The 23,217-nt window shown below is 45.5% G+C and overlaps 1 pseudogene; it reads right to left on the bottom strand.

The window, feature by feature from the left end:
* Positions 1–772: 772 nt before the first annotated feature.
* Positions 773–8,036, bottom strand: LOC123158471 (patatin-like protein 2; annotated as a pseudogene).
* Positions 8,037–23,217: the final 15,181 nt, after the last annotated feature.

Raw genomic sequence — 23,217 nt, 5'->3', positions numbered from 1 at the left:
GCCGAAGCCGTTGGCCGCCGCCTCGTCTCTGAGGAAACGCTCGGCCATCGGGAAAGGGGAGGGAGATGGAGGGGCTGGGCGGCGGCTCACGGGAGAGGGAGGGCTGGGGGAGAGCTCGGTGGCGGCGCTCGGGAGAGGTAGCGCTCACACAGAGGCGAGCGAGGCCATATATAGCCGCGCCGCACCCGTGTGTACGCGTTCGAGGGAGGGGAGGCGTCGACGCGCCGTCCCGTGACGCGTCTCCCATGAGGAATCAATGGCAAAGCTGACCGGCGGCAGCCTTGCCATTGATTCCCCGCGGGAAACCAAGGCGTTGGGAGAAGACGAGGCGGTGTCGCTGACGCGGCTGGCCCGCGGCTCTTTCGCGCCCAAAATGGTTTGCTCGGCGCCCCCGAGCTTCCTCCAGCGCGCCGGGTTTGGGTTGGGTCCGCCGGCACCAATTTCGGCCGAGCCGGCAAAAAATGGGCCCTTGGGGGCGCGACTGAGCCGATTTTTTGACGCCGGCGGCCGAAAAGTCGCCTGGGGGACCTTGTTGGGGGCGCGGCTTGAGATGCTCTAAGTACTACTTCCTCGAGTAAAATTCCACCTTCTTTTCCTCGCGTTAATAATATGAATGATTCCATATTACATATGTTAATCATATGAATAATGCCACATTGGACAATAAATATATGAAGTAATGTTGAAAGCCATATAAATATCCATCAGGCATACATACGTCGTAAAATCCAAACAGGGGCAAATACTCAAACTATCCACCAAGTTCGTTGGCCTACTTCTGAAATCTGGCTTTGCGCTCTTCCGACAGCATGCGAGCGAAACGGGCCAGTTCCTCCTCGTTAGTGCCCCTTTTTAGATTGGGCTCGTTCTTGCCGGTCTCGACGTTCACCATGCACACCTGCCTCTTTAGCAGCGCCTCGCCGACACCAATGAGCCCGTTGGGGTTCTTTGATGTGGACACATCAACGGAGGCCATGTTGCCAGTAAGCTTGTCCTGCTGGATCTGGAGGTAGTGCTTGTTGCAGTGTAGTGCCTGAAAGAGCACAGATGCCCGGATATCAACAAGGTCGGCGCTGGCCTCGCTGAAGCTGTCAATGATCGGCGTGGCTGTTCGCACACGAACACGTCACCGTGTACCCTCGACGCCGGGGGTGATACACGGCAGCTCACGTCGAAGGAGACCCACCGGAAGCGCAGTACGCAAGACAATCCGGCGGACGCTTTTGTAGACCCGAAATCCCACACGCCCGGGAGGGACCCCGTCAGGACGCGCGGCGGCTATGGGTTGCCCTAAGTCGGCCTGACCGCCCCTAGGGCCTCGAGGTTCGCCGCCCTGAAATGAATAAGAATGAACGAAGAACGAGGAAGAAGAAGAACGAGGAAGAAGAAGAACAAGGGAGAAGGAAAAGTAAAGGTAAAAGATGTAGATAGATTTGTTCGATTTTGTGTTGTTCAATCGGCCGTCACCTCTCATCTATTTATGAGGCGGCTGGACTTCCCGTACAAGAAAAAGACTAAAAAGTCCATCCAAAACGTCAAAAACCCTAACCTAACTCGGACAGGAATCTTTGGCAATTTCTCGGACCAACTTGGTCTCACCGATTGGTTCATTTCGGTCCTACCGAGTCAACATTGCAAACTCTCTGGTAAATTTTCGGACCAACTCGGTCTCACCGATCAAATCAACTCGGTCGGTCCGAAATGACTCTGCAGCTTCTGTTTCTGACCTTATTTTGCCTCCACAGGTTGCATACGACCTCGGATTAAGACGATTTTTATATCAGAATTGTCCGTTTCAACTTGACGAAGAACTTTGTAGTTGTAACTTTTTCCATCCGAGGCCTTCTTAATTAAGTTCCATGCCATTCTTTAATCAGGTGTCAACACGAGTATCTCCGAAATTGTCATATCTTTTGCACTTGAGCTCCGTTTGATCCATCTTCATATGTATTTTGATCATCTTGATGAGGCCCATCAAATGGTGACATGAACTCATAATTTTAACCTCATTTCATTATAGACTCAAGTCACTCTTTGCGATCATGCCATTTTTGAGCGTCAACACATGCCCCCCTGTTTTTGGGCAAAGGTAGCATGCCGAAAAATAACTTGTACTGTGCTGGTTCTAAGGACGATGTCAACACTCCATCGGCCACTTTGCATGTGCTTGGGCGATAAATATATATCGGCCATTATTTTTTTGAATCATTGATGCAAAATTGGATGAAACCTTTCAACTTCCTTAACAATCCGATGATAAAGCTCCATAGATATGTATCTCAAGGTCATCCTCTGAATCATATTGTTCACCCTTTTGCTAGGATTTTGCAGATAATCAACAATAAACTTTCTCCAATCCTTACTTTCGCCTTCGGCTTAATTGTTTGTTGCTTTCATTATTTTCCTTCTCCACTTTTATTGTACTTGTTGCAATAGAAGCATGCACATCATTTTTGTCTTGATTGATTTTCTTGGGAACCCATGCCATGTTCTTCTTTTTCAGCTCCTGTGCACTAAGATTTTGTAATTTCTTCTTTTGCCAATATGATAAGCCGAGTGGGCATCTCGGCTGTGATTCTGTTTTGACCAATGGCAATTTTTTTTGGCTTTGTGCACTCTCAACTTCTTTTCTTCAGATTTGGCACTCTGATTTTTATCAATTGATTGCTTCACTTCTTTGCCTTTTGTAACCAATGTCAACACTTTAATTGGCTCTTTGTTATTTGAGATCAAATTTGAAGCAGCACACTTACGACCATCTCTTTTCACTCGGTGAACTTGCTTTACCACCTCTTTCTTCTTCCTTGAGCTCTGGACCGATTCCTTATGATTGATACGGTCTTTGACGCGTGATTGTTCAAATGTTAATCTCCTTGGAGCTGCATAGTATTGGTGAGATGGTCTAGAATAAGATGGAGAATGTGCCCTTGTATCATACCTGTCCCATGATGAATATGTATCTATATGAGCATAGGAAGGCATCCACGGCATTGGCATTGGTGGCCCAAAATAAGGATGTGAATATGTTGCATTAAAATTATCACTTTGGCAATACCAATCCTCATATTTGCGCCTTGGGGGTGATCTTGGTTTCTTTGCATGATTTGGCCGATAAGCATTCTTCTCTTCACTCTTCTTTTGATATTTATCCAATAATTCAGCGAAGGTGATTTTGATCTCTTACACTTGCGCTTATTCTGGCCTTTGTTTTCTTTTGGTTTGCTTTCATCGATCATTGGATTTGCTTGCTGCCCCCCCAGTCCTTGGCGTCTCCATTGTAGCTTCGATGGAACTCTCGCCCTCAAGATTATGCTCGTTATGCTCTTCAACAACTTCTTTACTTGAAAGCCTGATCCCATCATCTACAACTTTTATATTCTCTTTAAATGGATCGGCTTGAAGCAGTCGATGCAAAAACTTTTTGCCATCGGGACCAATCAAAATAGACTGGTCATCTCTTGGTGTTTCAACAAACTTCAATCGTCCTTTTTCAATGACCGATTTAACTATTTGACGAAACATATTGCAATCCTCAAAACTATGCTTGAACGAATCATGCAACTTACAATACATTTGTCCTTGGATTGATGGCTTGACATGGTGATCAAGAATTCTTATGTAATTATTTTTAGCAACAAATCAAATATTTGATCACACAAGCTTGAATCGAAGGTATACCTTTTGTTTTCTAGCCAATCTTTTTGTGAGAACGACTTTGGAGTTAAGCAAACGAATGGTTCAGATTTGGCATCTTCCCATTCGGCTATGAATTCTCTTTCGCATTCATTTTCCGATGTCCTTACATAAGAAACTATACTAGCATCAGTTTTTCCAAAAGATTTTAACCTTGGCTTTAAATTTCTGAAACGAAGATATTTAGAACATACATGTCTCATTTGAGACCAAGCCAAGTACAAAATAAGCAAAGCTACCCAACTAGATATGAACTTTAGACAAAGAAACACGAAAAGCTTTGGCTTTAACAATAAGTCATTATCGGTCTTTATAAATGGCAAATGGGTTGACCGATATGTTCCGTAACAATTTTATTGCTAACAAGTAAATTACTCTTCTTCATTGGTCTTTCAAAATTACTTATCAGGATTTTTCTAATAGATGCATCAACAATAAAGTTCTGACCAAATATGAAAATAGGTAAATTACTCGCTATGCATACCTCTTCAAATATGTTGGGAGAGCATGATGGTGGTGCCACTTGAAGAACATTTTGCTCCGTCTTTGGATGGCTCCCCAACACCTTGTCATCATCTTTTTCTTTATTCCGTGCATCATTACCTTGAAGATCCTTATCAGTCAAACTTTGTTCGGCTACTTGCTCTTGTGCTTGAGGCTTGTCAATTTCTACGGCACGGAACTCATAGGGCAGGAAGTAGGTTCTCTTAACTTCAGAAAAATCAAGCACGGTCGTTTTGCTATGCTTGCGATGCCCTTTCTCAATAATGTTTGCCGCTTTGGGTTTGATGGATTCAGAATATAAACTACTTGATTCGGCTTTTTCAACCGAAGCACCTTCATGTTCCGAATCATCCTTCTTTTCATTGATTCTACCAATTGGCAATGCTTCTTTTATTTGAGCCAATTCCTTCTCGATTTGTTTATGGCGGCGAGCGGCAAAATTGGCTTGAAGTTTTTTCTCAATTTCAGCCCACTTCGGATATGATTGCCCCCCAATGCTTTTAGATTCTTTCGGCAATGACACACGGGTGTTGCCGAAATTTTGCAATAGTGTAGGGGGTGTATAATATGATATAGTACCAGGTGAAGGCATATGCATTGTTGTAAAACCATTTTTTTGCTCGCCAATTTTATCAATTGGCAAAGATTCATCTTCTTGCAAAACTCTAGCTTTTATTGCAGTATAATCAGGAAATAGCCCTTTTTCATGTTGTTCAAGGTAAATAGCACTAATCCTCTTATTTTGGGCTAAACTCTTCAATGCAGCCACCACTACCTCCTCTTCTATAATATTGGGCACGACCGCTCCTGTAAAATTTACATTTATTCGACTATGACCAGGAAGGTGTGAAGCCGAATTATGAACATCTACAGTTCTGTATGGTGCTGAAAAATTACTAACATGAGGTGTAGCATATGATGGTTGAGAATAACTTGTCGAATAGCTAGTAGTAGCATGGCCAATTTTCTCATTCATCAGCATGGTTGGATTCACATATTGCAAATTAGTTGCCGATGAATAAAAAGGTGAAACACTTTCTTGTATGCTATTGGAAATTTTAACATGAGGTGTTTCAAGTTGATTAACCAAACCCATCATGTTGTTCATCGGCATATGGATTTGTGGGGTTGCCTATGCATGAGAGTTTGGATACATATGTTGTATGTTGCTAAAATCATAAGAATTTGAAGCATGAAGATTGTTTTGCATCGGCCCTTGCGCATAATTAGATGCATGATTGATAAAACTAGCTAGCCGATACATCATGCTCATTAGATGATCTAGCAATAATATATGCATTATTTGCATCTACATATGTGAATTGGGTATTCATATTACCTTTGTAGATTACAAACCCTAGATGACGATCTCTTGTAGCAAGAACAGGACGGAGACCGTTCAAGGCTTCGTCCCCAGTGGAGTCGCCAAAAAGTGTGTTCGCACACAAACACGTCACTGTGTACCCTCGACGCCGGGGGTGATACACCGCAGCTCACGTCGAAGGAGACCCACCGGAAGCGCGGTACGCAAGACAATCCGGCGGGCGCTTTTGTAGACCCGAAACCCCACACGCCCGGGAGGGACCCCGTCAGGGCGCGACACGGCTATGGGCTGCCCTAGGTCGGCCTGACCGCCCCTAGGGCCTCGAGGTTCGCCGCCCTGCAATGAATAAGAACGAACGAAGAACGAGAAAGAAGAAGAACAAGGGAGAAGGAAAAGTAAAGGTAAAAGATGTAGATAGATTTGCTCGATTGTGTGTTGTTCAATCGACCGTCACCTCTCATCTATTTATGAGGCGGCTGGACTTTCCGTACAAGAAAAGGACTAAAAAGTCCATCCAAAACGTAAAAAACCCTAACCTAACTCGGACAGGAATCTTTGGCAATTTCTCGGACCAACTTGGTCTCACCGATTGGTTCATTTCGGTCCTACCGAGTCAACATTGCCAACTCTCTATAAATTTTCGGACCAACTCGGTCTCACCGAACAAATCAACTCGGTCGGTCCGAAATGACTCTGTACCTTCTGTTTCTGACCTTGTTTTGCCTCCACAGGTTGCATACGACCTCGGATTAAGACGATTTTTATATCAAAAATCGTCCGTTTTAATGAGACAAAGAACTTTGTAGTTGTAACTTTTTCCATCCGAGGCCTTCTTAATTTGGTTCCATGCCATTCTTTAATCAGGTGTCAACACGGGTATCTCCGAAATTGTCATATCTTTCGCACTTGAGCTCCGTTTGATCCATCTTCATATTTATTTTGATTATCTTGACGAGGGCCATCAAATGGTGACATGAACTCATAATTTTAACCTCATTTCATTATAGACTCAAGTCACTCTTTGCGGTCATGCCATTTTTGAGTGTCAACAGTGGCACCCCTCTTGTAAAGCCACCCGAGAAGGCCCCACTTACTACACTCAGCTACGTCAAACTTCTCTTCCATCTTGGCGGTGCCGGTGCCCAGCGAAAGGATCATGAACTTTCCGTAGTCTGCAGACTTGACAGGGAAGTAGTCCGGGTTTCCCATCAGGATTTGCTTGCTTACGTGGGTCATTGCCAGCAGCGTCTGCGCATGCACGTCCATGTAAGTTAGTGAGGCGCACATCAGCATCACATAAAACAACTAGTACAGATCATATAAGCCTAATATAGCTTTAGCAAGACGCCATCAAGGTTAGCAGGAGTTACCGGATTGTTAGCGACGACGCCTCCATCGATGAGGTTGAAAGCCCGGGTCTTGCCATCTTTGTCCTTGGTCTCGAAATGGTGGCCAGGTAGGTAGGTCGGCGCTGCGGACGTGCTTATGCAGACGTCCGACAGAAGAGCGTTCTTGGAGACATCCCTCATGGCCTATAAAAGATTTCCTTATTACTCTAGGTTTCCTTTCTTGTAATTCAACTCTATTGCATGAATCAACTTGTTCCTCTAACATGGATGCACATGAATCTTTTTTTCTGCTCTTCTACACACGTACGTCATAGGTGGAGAAGATTGTAGGCTGGTGCAGCTTCATATCGAAGGTGAGGATGACGATGTTCTTGAGCGTCTGATCGACTCGCGTGTCGCCAAGCAGTTCCTTGACGACCTTGTGCAGGTGCCGGCCGTTGTACTTGGGTCCCAACATGCTCTTGAGCCAGCCCAGAGGTCCTTTGCTGCACGACAGAGTACATAGTTCATGAGTACTCTCGTTTGAGATTGATTCCGGGACTGGAGTCATATATGTAATCCTCACCACGCGGCAGGGAAGATATTCGGGCAGTGCTCGAGGTAGAACTTGTTGACGTCCTTGGCGGCGAAGAGCGGGCGGCCCTGGGCGTTGGGCGCGGTGAGCATGGCGGCAACCAGGCCTCCGGTGCTCGTCCCGGCGACCACGTCGAAGTAGTCCGCAATCCTCGCGTCCGGCCCATCAAGCTTGTACGGACACCCAAGAATTCATTGCCGATTTGTACTTATAGTGGATACTTCCTCCGTTCGGAATTACTCGTTCAAGAAATGAATGTATCTAGATATATTTTAGTTGTAGATACATTCATTTTTATGACAAGTAATTCTGAACGGAGGGAGTAGGGGCAAGTGCAAGCAGGATGATTGCCTAAATTATATGGAAAACTTAGCTAGTCACCTGTAGCTTTTCTTCGAGGAAAGCGAGGATGGTGCCGGGGATGATCCCGCGGACGCCGCCGCCGTCGATGCTGAGCACAGTGATGATGCTCCCGTAGCGCGGCTGCGGGGTGGCGGGCGACGTCAGCGACCACGCGCGGCTGCTGAGCCCACGCCGCGGCACGTTCACTGGCCGGCCCAGTGCTCTGCCCCGGCGCTTGCATGATCGGCATGGTCCCGCTCCGACCTAGGAAGACCGGATATCCCTTAACCCTTGTTGGCTTTACAAAAGGTTTCTGGATGTTGCATCTGCAGCCCGGATGGTGCAGTAGCTTTAAATGGTTGGATGGATGCGCTCAAGCCTCACGGACTTGTTCAAAAGGAAAAAACGCTCACGGACACCGTATGAGTCGTGCTCTCCGGTGGCAAATTTGACTATTTTGACCTGTGGAAGAAATTAATTCATAGAATGAACTGGGTGTGAAACTATTTCACATCTATGACCCTTTTGTGTAGCGCCCGCGACGCCGGCGCCACACCCTACGGTGCAGCGTCTAGCCGGCGGACGTTGCACGGCAGTCCACCGTGGTAGCCCTGGACCCCGCACCCAGCTGTGCAACGCCTAGCCGCCGGGCGCCACACTTTTAATGTGCAGCGCCTAGCGCTTGGACGCTGCACTGTGACTTATCCGGCTGCCCCCCCTCCCCCACTCCCCCACACCACACACTCTCCCACCCCCAACCCGAGCTTTGCCCCCTCTCCCACTCTCTCCCCCTCTCAAATCCTCTCCTAAAACTTGCAAATCTGAAGAATTTGTCCGTGGATTTCGAAGTCAAACCCTCCCTCAAGGTAATCTTCTCTGATCCCCTTCTTTTGATCCAAGTAATGTTATCAAATTGTTCATTTGTTGCTAGTTTGGGAAACCCTAGTTTTGTTTGGATCTAGAGATTTGCATGGAGATGTGAGATGTTTGTTTGCCATTTTCCTATGATTAGGCTTTGTTAGTATGTTAGGGTTATTCTTATGGGTGTTCTTATGTTGGTGCTAGGGTTAGGTTTAGGGCTAGGGTTATGGTTTTGGTTAGGGTTATGGTTAGAGTTAGGGTTGTTGTTTCATATATATATATTAGGGTTTGTATCCTTGGATTAGTACTCATGGAAGCAATGTTACCTTGTGTTCTTTGAATGCTTATAGGGATGGAAAGAACATGTGTGTTTGTTCATCATGGGGACAAAGACGCCTTCTTGAAAGGCAATATTGAACCGGACCCGGATGAGCTTGACATGGTGTTTGATAGTAGTCCTAGCTATGCGGAGCTCTTGCAACAAGTTAGGAAAAATTTGAATTGGATGGACCCTAGTGATATCGTTGAGTTGGAAGGAAGGCATAATGTTGGTTTTGGAATGCACATCCGTTGGAAGACAATGCGTGTCAACTCGGAGCAACGTTGGGTTGCATACAAGGAGACGGTGGCCAAATCACTAGACAAGGCTCTTGAGTTATTTGCAACGAAGAAGGTTGATTCAAGGTTGCATTTGGACTTGAACCGGAGCCCTTCCCCTTTGGTTGCTAGTAGCCCCCCACCCTTGAAGCGAGATGAAATTGTTGAACCTCTTTTGACCCAAGAAGTGAGGCCAACATTGAGCCCGTTTACAAGCAACCACCATGAAGCTTTGCAAGAGGAGAATGATGAGTATGCGGACGATGACAATGAAGTTGATCTCCATGACAACAATGTGACAAATATCATTTGCAAGAGACAATGGACCATTCCATCCCTTTTTCCCGTGCATATGCATCGGACTCGGATGACGATGGTCCCGACGAACAAGTTGATGCGGAGGGGTTCACGGTGAAGGAGGCCGAAGCTTTCGAGAAGGTATTCAGTCGTGATCATCGGACTACATTGTTCAAGGATGTTAGTCTCGCGGATGAAGCCGTGGTAGATGGTGGCCAATGTATATCTGTTGGGGTTAGGCCAAGCTCTCACCGTGATTTGGGAGATGACAAGAACCGGATTGCAAAAGGGTCTAAGTTCGAAACATTCTTGGAATTGAAGATGTGGCTCGACAACTACTCGGTTACGCATTATCGTCCACACAAGGTGGTGCACTCGGACGTCAATGTGCGCTACACGGTTGCATGTGCATGTGAAGATGAAATATGTCCGTGGATTGTGCGTGTAAGACCATGGAAAGGAGGTCCCACTTGGCACGTAGTGAGTTGTGTGCCAACTCACATGTGCTAAGGCAAAAGGGTGGATGGCAAGATTGTGTCCTAAAACCACAAACAACTCACGTCCGAGTTCATCGCTTACAGGCTCTCCAACTCAATATCCACACTTCCAACAATGAGCGTCCAACATGTCATTGACCTTGTGAAAGCCATCTTTCATTACAAGGTGAAGTACGGCAAGGCATGGAAGGCGAAGCAATCCGCATTTAAGATGTTGTATGGTACTTGGGAGGAAGCATACAACCGAATCCCTAGGTTGTTGTTAGCCATGGCCGCGACAAACCCGGGCATGGTTCATGTGGTCGAGCCTCATGGGCACCAAACAACGGTTCATGAAGGAAGGAAAGTCCGAGTATCTGGCCGTGCATTTTGGGCGTTCAAGCAATGCGTGAGGGCTTTCGAACATTGTAGGCCGGTCATCGTCATTGATGGCACGTTCTTGACCGGACAATACAAGGGCACCTTGTTGGTTGCGATAGCAAGTGATGCCAATAACCGGGTGTTGCCATTGGCATTTGCTTTGGTTGAGGTGGAGAACAATGACAACTGGGAGTGGTTTTTGCGTCTTTTGAGGACGAAGGTGTTACCCGCTCAGAGGGAAATTTGTGTCATATCGGATCGGAATCAAGGTATTCTTAACGCGGTGGAGATTGACATTCCCGGGCATGCTCCGTTGCACCATCGATGGTGCATGAGGCACTTTTGTTCGAACTTCTATAGGGCATGTGGCCTTAAGGAGTTGGCCGATGATCTTCAAGATTGTTGTCTCGCTTTCTCCGACAAGCGCTTCACCACTTTGTACAACAAATTACTTGCACACAAAAAACATGATCCCGGGGGTCAAGACTTTCTCCATAGGCACATTCAATACCGGAACAAGTGGGCACGTGCTTTTGATGAAGATGGCCGGAGATACGGTCAAATGACAAGCAATATGGCCGAATGCTTCCATAGGGTGCTCAAAGGAGCACGTGGATTACCCGTGACGGCAATAGTTCAATACACATTTGACAAGATGAATGCGTACTTTCTAAAATACTCGATGGAAACGGATGCACAGATAGCGGGTGAGAACCCGCGCAAGTACAAGTACAAGTTCCCACCCAAGGTTGATGAATGGTTGGTATTTCAATCACGGAAGGCGGACTCAGAAGAAGCTATATTATATGACAATGAAGAGTGGAAGTACGAAGTGAAAGAGCCAGGAGGAACCACAAACGATGGCCGCCAACATGGAGGTCGTGCTTTCGAGGTGTCGTTAACACAATGTGATTGCTCTTGCGGGAGGCCATTGTTGCTTCATCTTCCATGCTCACACTTGTATACCGCCGGTCGCGTTAGGAATGTGGACATCAATCACCCATGCACCGTGAGGGAGTCGGAGTTCTCAATCATGACGGTCAAGAAAACATGGGCTCCCCGCTTTCACCCATATCTTGACTAATCACAATGGCCGGAGTACCATGGTGTTCAACTATGGCTGGATCCGGAGTTGAAGGTTGTTAAACGGGGTAGACGTCAGACAAAGCGTCTTAGAGGCGACATGGACGGATGGGGCCATGGTGGCTGCCGTGAAGCGGGCAACGACCAATTCCAAGAGCCTCGTGAGAGCTCCCGTTGTGGGGAGTGCAAAGGTCATGGCCACAACAAAAGAAAATGTACGAAACCAAGGAAAAGGTCCAAGAAAAATGATGCAAGTACAAGCCAACAAGGAGCTACACAAGGAAGCCCACCAAGTGGTAGCCAACAAGTGCCAAGCCAACCAAGTGGTAGCCAACAAGTGCCAAGACAACCAAGTGGTAGCCAACAAGTGCCAAGCCAACCAAGTGTTAGCCAAAGAGGATCTAGGCAACAAAGAGGTCGGCAACTAGGACTTACAAGAGGCCATGGTGGTGGTAGAGCTCGTGGTGGTGGTGTAGGCCATGGTGGTGGTAGAGCTCGTGGTGGTGGTCTTGGCCGTGGTGATGGTCTTGGCCGTGGTGTGAAGGAAATATGCACTAGAGGCAATAATAAAGTTATTATTTATTTCCTTATTTCATGATAAATTTTTATTATTCATGCTAGAATTGTATTAACCGAAAACATAATACATGTGTGAATACATAGACAAACATAGTGTCACTAGTATGCCTCTACTTGACTAGCTCGTTTATCAAAGATGGTTATGTTTCCTAGCCATGGACAAATGAGTTGTCATTTGATTAACGGGATCACATCATTAGAAGAATGATGTGATTGACTTGACCCATTCTGTTAGCTTAGCACTTGATCGTTTAGTATATTGCTATTGCTTTCTTCATGACTTATACATGTTCCTGTAACTATGAGATTATGCAACTCTCGTTTACCGGAGGAACACTTTGGGTGCTACCAAACGTCACAACGTAACTGGATGATTATAAAGGAGTACTACAGGTGTCTCCAAAGGTACATGTTGGGTTGACGTATTTCGAGATTAGGTTTTGTCACTCCGATTGTCGGAGAGGTATCTTTGGGCCCTCTCGGTAATGCACATCACTATAAGCCTTGCAAGCAATGTGACTAATGAGTTAGTTGCGGATGATGCATTATGTAACGAGAAAAGAGACTTGCCGGTAACGAGATTGAACTAGGTATTGGATACCGACGATCAAATCTTGGGCAAGTAACATACCGATGACAAAGGGAACAACGTATGTTGTTATGCGGTTTGACCGATAAAGATCTTCGTAGAATATGTAGGAGCCAATATGGGCATCCAGGTTCCGCTATTGGTTATTGACCGAGAATAGTTCTAGGTCATGTCTACATAATTCTCGAACCCGTAGGGTCCGCACGCTTAAGGTTTCGATGACAGTTATATTATGAGTTTATGAGTTTTGATGTACCGAAGGAGTTCGGAGTCCCGGATGAGATCGCGGACATGACGAGGAGTCTCGAAATGGTCGAGACGTAAAGATCGATATATTGGACGACTATATTCGGACTTCGGAAAGGTTCCGAGTGATTCGGGTATTTTTCGGAGTACCGAAGAGTTACGGGAATTCGCCGGGAAGTATATGGGCCTTATTGGGCCATACGGGAATAGAGGAGAGAGGCCGAAAGGAAGGAGGCGCGCAGCCCCCCTCTAGTCCGAATTGGACAAGGGGTGCGGCCCCCTTTTCCTTCCCCCTCTCCCCCTCTTTCCCCCTTCTCCTACTCCAACAAGGAAGGAGGGAGTCCTACTCCCGGTGGGAGTAGGACTCCCCTTGGCGCGCCCCTCCTAGGCCGGCCGGCCTCCCCCCTTGCTCCTTTATATACGGGGGCAGGGGGGCACCCTAGGACACACAAGTTGATCTACGGATCGTTCCTTAGCCGTGTGCGGTGCCCCCCTCCACCATATTCCACCTCGGTCATATCGTCGCGGAGTTTAGGTGAAGCCCTGCGCCGGTAGAGCATCATCATCGTCACCATGCCGTCGTGCTGACGGAACTCATCCCCGAAGCTTTGCTGGATCGGAGCCCGGGGATCATCATCGAGCTGAACGTGTGCTGAACTCGGAGGTGCCGTACGTTCGGTACTTGGATCGATCGGATCGTGAAGACGTACGACTACATCAACCGCGTTGTCATAACGCTTCCGCTTACGGTCTACGAGGGTACGTGGACAACACTCTCCCCTCTCGTTGCTATGCCATCACCATGATCTTGCGTGTACGTAGGATTTTTTTTGAAATTACTATGTTCCCCAACAGTGGCATCCGAGCCTGGTTTTATGCGTAGATGTCATATGCACGAGTAGAACACAAGTGAGTTGTGGGCGATACAAGTCATACTGCTTACCAGCATGTCATACTTTGGTTCGGCGGTATTGTGAGATGAAGCGGCCCGGACCGACATTACGCGTACGCTTACGCGAGACTGGTTTCTCCGTTACAAGCACTCGTGCTTAAAGGTGGCTGGCGGGTGTCTGTCTCTCTCACTTTAGCTGAATCGAGTGTGGCTACACCCGGTCCTTGCGAAGGTTAAAACAGCACTAACTTGACGAACTATCGTTGTGGTTTTGATGCGTAGGTAAGAACGGTTCTTGCTAAGCCCGTAGCAGCCACGTAAAATTTGCAACAACAAAGTAGAGGACGTCTAACTTGTTTTTGCAGGGCATGTTGTGATGTGATATGGTCAAGACGTGATGCTATATTTTATTGTATGAGATGATCATGTTTTGTAACCGAAGTTATCAGCAACTAGCAGGAGCCATATGGTTGTCGCTTTATTGTATGAAATGCAAACGCCCTGTAATTGCTTTACTTTATCACTTAGCGGTAGCGATAGTCGTAGAAGCAATAGATGGCGTAACGACAACGATGCTACGATGGAGATCAAGGTGTCACGCCGGTGATGATGGTGATCACAGGTGCTTCGAAGATGGAGATCACAAGCACAAGATGATGATGGCCATATCATATCACTTATATTGATTGCATGTGATGTTTATCCTTTATGCATCTTATCTTGCTTTGATTGATGGTAGCATTTTAAGATGATCTCTCACTAATTATCAAGAAGTGTTCTCCCTGAGTATGCACCGTTGCGAAAGTTCTTCGTGCTGAGACACCACGTGATGATCGGGTGTGATAGGCTCTACGTTCAAATACAACATGTGCAAAACAGTTGCACACGCGGAATACTCGGGTTAAACTTGACGAGCCTAGCATATACAGATATGGCCTCGGAACACGGAGACCGAAAGGTCGAGCGTGAATCATATAGTAGATATGATCAACATAATGATGTTCACCATTGAAACTACTCCATCTCACGTGATGATCGGACATGGTTTAGTTGATTTGGATCACGTGATCACTTAGATGACTAGAGAGATGTCTGTCTAAGTGGGAGTTCTTAAGTAATATGATTAATTGAACTTAAATTTATCATGAACTTAGTACCTGATAGTATTTTGCTTGTCTATGTTTGTTGTAGATAGATGGCTCGTGCTGTTGTTCCGTTGAAATTTAATGCGTTCCTTGAGAAAGCAAAGTTGAAAGATGATGGTAGCAATTACATGGACTGGGTCCGTAACCTGAGGATTATCCTCATTGCTGCACAGAAGAATTACGTCCTGAAAGCACCACTGGGTGCCAGGCCTGCTGCTGATGCAACTGACGACGTTAAGAACGTCTGGCAGAGCAAAGCTGATGACTACTCGATAGTTCAGTGTGCCATGCTTTACGGCTTAGAACCGGGTCTTCAACGATGTTTTGAACGTCATGGGGCATATGAGATGTTCCAGGAGTTGTAGTTAATATTTCAAGCAAATGCCCGGATTGAGAGATATGAAGTCTCCAATAAGTTCTATAGCTGCAAGATGGAAGAGAATAGTTCTATCAGTGAACACATACTCAAAATGTCTGGGTATAATAATCACTTGAGTCAACTGGGAGTTAATCTTCCTGATGATAGTGTCATTGACAGAATTCTCCAATCACTGCCACCAAGCTACAAGAGCTTCGTGATGAACTATAATATGCAAGGGATGGACAAGACTATTCCCGAGCTCTTCGCAATGCTAAAAGCCGCGGAGGTAGAAATCAAGAAGGAGCATCAAGTGTTGATGGTTAACAAGACCACCAGTTTCAAGAAAAAGGGCAAAGGGAAGAAGAAGGGGAACTTCAAGAAGAACAACAAACAAGTTGCTGCTCAAGAGAAGAAACCCAAGTCTGGACCAAAGCCTGAAACTGAGTGCTTCTACTGCAAGCAGACTGGGCACTGGAAGCGGAACTGCCCCACGTATTTGGTGGATAAGAAGGATGGCAAAGTGAACAAAGGTATATGTGATATACATGTTATTGATGTGTACCTTACTAATGCTCGCAGTAGTACCTGGGTACTTGATACTGGTTCTGTTGCTAATATTTGCAACTCGAAACAGGGACTACGGATTAAGCGAAGATTGGCTAAGGACGAGGTGAGGATGCGCGTGGGAAATGGTTCCAAAGTCGATGTGATCGCGGTCGGCACGCTACCTCTACATCTACCATCGGGATTAGTTTTAGACCTAAATAATTGTTATTTGGTGCCAGCGTTAAGCATGAACATTATATCTGGATCTTGTTTGATGCGAGACGGTTATTCATTTAAATCAGAGAATAATGGTTGTTCTATTTATATGAGTAATATCTTTTATGGTCATGCACCCTTGAAAAGTGGTCTATTTTTATTGAATCTCGGTAGTAGTGATACACATATTCATAGTGTTGAAACCAAAAGATGCAGAGTTGATAATGATAGTGCAACTTATTTATGGCACTGCCGTTTAGGTCATATTGGTGTAAAGCGCATGAAGAAACTCCATACCGATGGGCTTTTGGAATCACTTGATTATGAATCACTTGGTACTTGCGAACCGTGCCTTATGGGCAAGATGACTAAAACGCCGTTCTCCGGAACTATGGAGCGAGCAACTGATTTGTTGGAAATCATACATACTGATGTTTGTGGGCCAATGAATGTTGAAGCTCGCGGCGGGTATCGTTATTTTCTCACCTTCACAGATGACTTGAGCAGATATGGGTATATCTACTTGATGAAACACAAGTCTGAAACATTTGAAAAGTTCAAAGAATTTTAGAGTGAAGTGGAAAATCATCGTAACAAGAAAATAAAGTATCTACGATCTGATCGTGGAGGAGAATATTTGAGTTACGAGTTTGGTTTACATTTGAAACAATGCGGAATAGTTTCACAACTCATGCCACCCGGAACACCACAACGAAATGGTGTGTCCGAACGTCGTAATCGTACTTTACTAGATATGGTGCGATCTATGATGTCTCTTACTGATTTACCGCTATCGTTTTGGGGTTATGCTTTAGAGACGGCCGCATTCACGTTAAATAGGGCACCATCAAAATCCGTTGAGACGACGCCTTATGAACTGTGGTTTGGCAAGAAACCAAAGTTGTCGTTTCTTAAAGTTTGGGGCTGCGATGCTTATGTGAAGAAACTTCAACCAGATAAGCTCGAACCTAAATCGGAGAAATGTGTCTTCATAGGATACCCAAAAGAGACCATTGGGTACACCTTCTATCACAGATCTGAGGGCAAGATTTTTATTGCTAAAATTGGATCCTTTCTAGAGAAGGAGTTTCTCTCGAAAGAAGTGAGTGGGAGGAAAGTAGAACTTGATGAGATAACTGTATCTACTCCCTTGTTGGAAAGTAGTTCATCACAAGAACCGGTTCCTGTGACAACTACACCAATTAGTGAGGAAGCTAATGATATTGATCATGAAACTTCAGATCAAGTTTCTACTGAACCTCGTAGGTCTACCAGAGTAAGATCCGCACCAGAGTGGTATGGTAATCCTATTCTGGAAGTCATGTTACTTGACCATGATGAACCTAGAACTATGAGGAAGCGATGGTGAGCCCAGATTCCGCGAAATGGCTTGAGGCCTTGAAATCTGAGACAGGATCCATGTATGAGCACAAAGTGTGGACTTTGGTGGAGTTGCCCGATGATCGGCAAGCCATATTGTATAAATGGATCTTCAAGAGGAAGACGGATGTTGATAGTAGTGTTACTATCTACAAAGCTCGACTTGTCACAAAAAGGTTTTTGACAAAGTTCAAAATGTTGACTACAATGAGATTTTCTCAGCTGTAGCGATGCTTAAGTCTGTTCGAATCATGTTAGCAATTGCCACATTTTATGAAATCAGGCAAATGGATGTCAAAACTGCATTCCTTAATGGATTTATTAAAGAAGAGTTTCATATGATGCAACCAGAAGGTTTTGTCAATCCTAAAGGTGCTAACAAATTGTGCAAGCTCCAGCGATCCATCTATGGACTGGTGCAAGCATCTCGGAGTTGGAATATATGCCTTGATGAGTTGATCAAAGCATATGGTTTTATACATACTTTTTGAGAAGCCTGTATTTACAAGGAAGTGAGTGGGAGCTCTGTAGCATTTCTAATATTATATGTGGATGACATATTGTTGATTGGAAATGATATAGAAATTCTGGATAGCATGAAAGGATACTTGAATAAGAGTTTTTCAAAGCAAGACCTCGGTGAAGCTGCTTACACATTGAGCATCAATATCTATATAGATAGATCAAGACGCTTGATAAGATTTTTCAATGAGTACATACCTTGATAAAATTTTGAAATAGTTCAAAATAGAACAGTCAAAGAAGGAGTTCTTGCCTGTGATGCAAAGGTGTGAAGTTGAGTAAGACTCAAGACCCGACCATGGCAGAAAATAGAAAGAGAATGAAAAGTCATTCCCTATGCCTCAGTCATAGGTTCTATAAAGTATGCTATGCTATGTACCAGACCTATTGTATACCTTGCTCTTTATTTGGCAAGGGAGTACAATAGCGATCTAAGAGTAGATCACTAGACATTGGTCAAGAATATCCTTAGTGAGGACTAAGGAAATATTTCTCGATTATGGACGTGATAAAAGAGCCCGTCGTAAAGAGTTACATCGGTGCAAGCTTTCACACCGATCCAGATGACTCTAAGTCTCAATCTGGATACATACTGAAAGTGGGAGCAATTAGCTAGAGTAGCTTCGTGCAGAGCATTGTAGACATAGAATATTTGCAAAATACATGCGGCTTTGAATGTGACAGAACCGTTGACTAAGCTTCTCTCACGAGCAAAACATGATCATACCTTTGTACTCTTTGGGTGTTAATAACATAGCAATGTGAACTAGATTATTGACTCTAGTAAACCCTTTGGGTGTTGATCACATAAAGATGTGAACTATGGGTGTTAATCATATACAGATATGAATATTGGTATTAAATCACATGGCGATGTGAACTAGATTATTGACTCTAGTGCAAGTGGGAGACTGAAGGAAATATGCACTAGAGGCAATAATAAAGTTATTATTTATTTCCTTATTTCATGATAAATGTTTATTATTCATGCTAGAATTGTATTAACCAGAAACATAATACATGTGTGAATACATAGACAAACATAGTGTCACTAGTATGCCTCTACTTGACTAGCTCGTTTATCAAAGATGGTTATGTTTCCTAGCCATGGACAAATGAGTTGTCATTTGATTAACGGGATCACATCATTAGAAGAATGATGTGATTGACTTGACCCATTCTGTTAGCTTAGCACTTGATCATTTAGTATATTGCTATTGCTTTCTTCATGACTTATACATGTTCCTGTAACTATGAGATTATGCAACTCCCGTTTACCGGAGGAACACTTTGGGTGCTACCAAACGTCACAACGTAACTGGGTGATTATAAAGGAGTACTACAGGTGTCTCCAAAGGTACATGTTGGGTTGGCGTATTTCGAGATTAGGTTTTGTCACTCCGATTGTCGGAGAGGTATCTTTGGGCCCTCTCGGTAATGCACATCACTATAAGCCTTGCAAGCAATGTGACTAATGAGTTAGTTGCGGGATGATGCATTATGTAACGAGAAAAGAGACTTGCCGGTAACGAGATTGAACTAGGTATTGGATACCGACGATCAAATCTCGGGCAAGTAACATACCGATGACAAAGGGAACAACGTATGTTGTTATGCGGTTTGACCGATAAAGATCTTCGTAGAATATGTAGGAGCCAATATGGGCATCCAGGTTCCGCTATTGGTTATTGACCGAGAATAGTTCTAGGTCATGTCTACATAGTTCTCGAACCCGTAGGGTCCGCACGCTTAAGGTTTCGATGACAGTTATATTATGAGTTTATGAGTTTTGATGTACCGAAGGAGTTCGGAGTCCCGGATGAGATCGGGGACATGACGAGGAGTCTCGAAATGGTCGATACGTAAAGATCGATATGTTGTACGACTATATTCGGACTTTGGAAAGGTTCCGAGTGATTCGGGTATTTTTCGGAGTACCGGAGAGTTACGGGAATTCGCCGGGAAGTATATGGGCCTTATTGGGCCATACAGGAATAGAGGAGAGAGGCCGAAAGGAAGGAGGCGCGCAGCCCCCCTCTAGTCCGAATTGGACAAGGGGTGCGGGCCCCTTTTCCTTCCCCCTCTCCCCCTCTTTCCCCCTTCTCCTACTCCAACAAGGAAGGAGGGAGTCCTACTCCCGGTGGGAGTAGGACTCCCCTTGGCGCGCCCCTCCTAGGCCGGCCGGCCTTCCCCCTTTCTCCTTTATATACGGGGGCAGGGGGGCACCCTAGGACACACAAGTTGATCTACGGATCGTTCCTTAGCCGTGTGCGGTGCCCCCCTCCACCATATTCCACCTCGGTCATATCGTCGCGGAGTTTAGGCGAAGCCCTGCGCCGGTAGAGCATCATCATCGTCACCACGCCGTCGTGCTGACGGAACTCATCCCCCAAGCTTTGCTGGATCGGAGCCCGGGGATCGTCATCAAGCTGAACGTGTGCTGAACTCGGAGGTGCCGTACGTTCGGTACTTGGATCGGTCGGATCGTGAAGACGTACGACTACATCAACCGCGTTATCATAACACTTCCGCTTACGGTCTACGAGGGTACGTGGACAACACTCTCCCCTCTCGTTGCTATGCCATCACCATGATCTTGCGTGTAGGTAGGAATTTTTTTGAAATTACTACGTTCCCCAACATGGTCATGGTCTTGGCCTTGGTGGTGGACTTAGCCGTGGTGATGGACAAGGACAAGGTCGTTATAGAGGAATGTTTGGTTACCTCGATGGACCATTTCCATATGTTTCTCACTAACTATAATGTTTCATATGTTCTTATTTTTCATATGTTCTTCTTTTTCATGTGTTCTTGTTGCACATGTTCTTCCATTTGTTTTTATTGTCTTTACTGACCATTATGTTTCACTCATTGTAGGTATGGCGGCTTCCCAACCCAACAAAGCAACAATGAAGGAGGATGGCGAAGATGAGATGGCGGGATGGTGGGAGAAGGCTGCGAAGAAGCTTAGAGATGAGGATGAAGCCGCACTAAAGAAGAAGAAGGAAGAGGAGCTTGAGAAGGAGAGGAAGGAAAGAGAGAGAGAGCATCATGTGCGATGCGGGCTAGGGAGCGTGCGTTGGTGAGGAAATGTGAGGAGGTACAAAAGAAGCGTCAAAAGGATTTTGAAGAAAGAACCATGAAACTTTGGGCATTCGCAGCTGAAAAAGAGGAGAGGAAGAACAAGGTATTCATGGAGAGGGTGGTTAAGGAGGCTCACCTCATAAGGAAAAGGGAGGAGGAAGAGGAAGAAGAGAGGAAGAAGAAGAAGGGAAAGGGGCCTTGCTCTACGCAATAGAGCTATGTCATCTTCAACTTCAACTTGCTTGTGGACGATGATCGTGTTATCCTCTAAACTATGCTCTTCGATTTGGTTGTGAACTACTATGTGTAATGGCCTACTATGCCTCCTCCTCGATTTGGTTGTGAACTACTTTGTGTCGTGAAGTACTATGTGTAATGGCCTACTATGCCTCCTCCTAAATTTGGTTGTATGAACTACTCCTCAAGTTGAAGTACTATGCGTTATGAACTGCTATGTGTCGTGAATTAGTTTGTGCATATGTTGTCTTCACAGTTCTTTGCTTGCTAAGTATCAATACTACTTCACATCATCTTACTGTGTCTGCATATGCAAAAAAATTACTAAGTCCAAGTGCAGCGCCTAGCATGCGGGCGCTGCACTGTCCAGTGTGGCGTCTGGGGGCTAGGCGTTGCACATGTCTATAGCAGTCTAGAGAACAACAGAAGGGTTTGCAAGTTATAGACCTGTGCAGCGCCTAGCACCCAGGCGCCACACTGGACAGTGCAACGCCTAGCCCCTGGGCGTTGCACTGTCCAGTGTGGCGCCTGCAGGCTAGGCGCTGCATAGGTCTATAACTTGCAATACTTCTATTGCTCTCTGGACTGCTATAGACCTGTGCAACGCCTAGCGCGTAGGCGCCACACTGGACAGTGCAACGCCTGGCAGCCAGGCGTTGCACTGTCCAGTGTGGCGCCTGGGGGCTAGGCGTTGCACTGTCCAGTGTGGTGCCTGCTGGCTAGGCACTGCACAGTCTGTAGCTATCCTTGTCGCTTTATGTTGACCTTCATAATATTGCTCAAACTTGGTCATTTTAAGTCATAGATAGTTGCATCACAGAATAAACAGTAATTTCAACACTATTATGAGCTAAGTTCAACATCGTGTGACCATCATGACAAGTTCAACATTAATAATAACTTCAAGTTCAACATTACCTAGAGTAGAGTGACCATCACGACAAATTCAACATAGAGTTCAACAAGGAGCTACAACAAACATAGAGCTAGTTCCTTGAGCTACAACCTAGAGTGACCATTACAAATAAAGGACGATGACTAGTTCCTTGAGCGCTTGTTGGCTCCTCCCCCCCTCTTGACTCCTATCTTCTTCACCTTCCTAGGAAGAGGAACCCGTGCCGGCTCTGGCGCCTCCACGTCATCCAAATCGTCCTCCAAATAGTCATCCAAAGCCTCCATCCGCGAGGTGCCGACCGTCCTTTTGCCTCTTTGGGTGAAGTCTTCAGGTGTGTATTTTTTGATTCCCTTCCTAGGCTTTAACTGGTATGCAGACCGAACCTGGTACGTCCCCTCATCCTCATCCTCATCAGCAGCCTATGCATTAACAAAAGATATGGAAAGACCGTGTGTAAGGATATAGTATGCAATGCATCAACAATTGGATATATGCTCATGCCATACCTGTTGGGTGATCACCCACATCCTCATCCTCCAAAGGATCACCATGGCCCTGGCCCGAAGTGGGATCTGATGGTGTCGCCAACCTAGACCGTTCTGGTGATACATACTCCGGGTCACGACAACCGAAAAGGTTTGATAGCCACCTTAACTTTTGGCCCTGGCGCTGCAACTTGTACAAGTGAATGAGACATCGAACATAGCAAAACATGTTAAGTGCTAGTTTGAAGGAGATGTGAACCTTAATAAATGCTCGAAGTGCACCTTCCCCATCGCTTTTGCCAACCGGGGTTGTTTCCAGAATAGTCTCGGTCTCATCAGCTGCTTTCTTGATCTGGGCACACTATGAACAGAAACGGTATTAACGTGTTAGGCAAGCAAAAATGAGAATAGTGCGAATGGAAAAGAAAAAAGGGCAAATACCACAAAGTTCATCATTGGCCCCGCAGGGATCACTGAGTTGCCTTTCCTGACTAATGAGTTGTACTGGTGCTGGGCTAGCTCATCAAAAACGGTCGGTTCTGTTGGGGAACGTTGCATA

This window comes from Triticum aestivum, chromosome 7B (assembly GCF_018294505.1).
Source record: "Triticum aestivum cultivar Chinese Spring chromosome 7B, IWGSC CS RefSeq v2.1, whole genome shotgun sequence".
Taxonomy (NCBI): domain Eukaryota; kingdom Viridiplantae; phylum Streptophyta; class Magnoliopsida; order Poales; family Poaceae; genus Triticum; species Triticum aestivum.
This window is presented reverse-complemented; position numbering and strand designations above follow the sequence as displayed.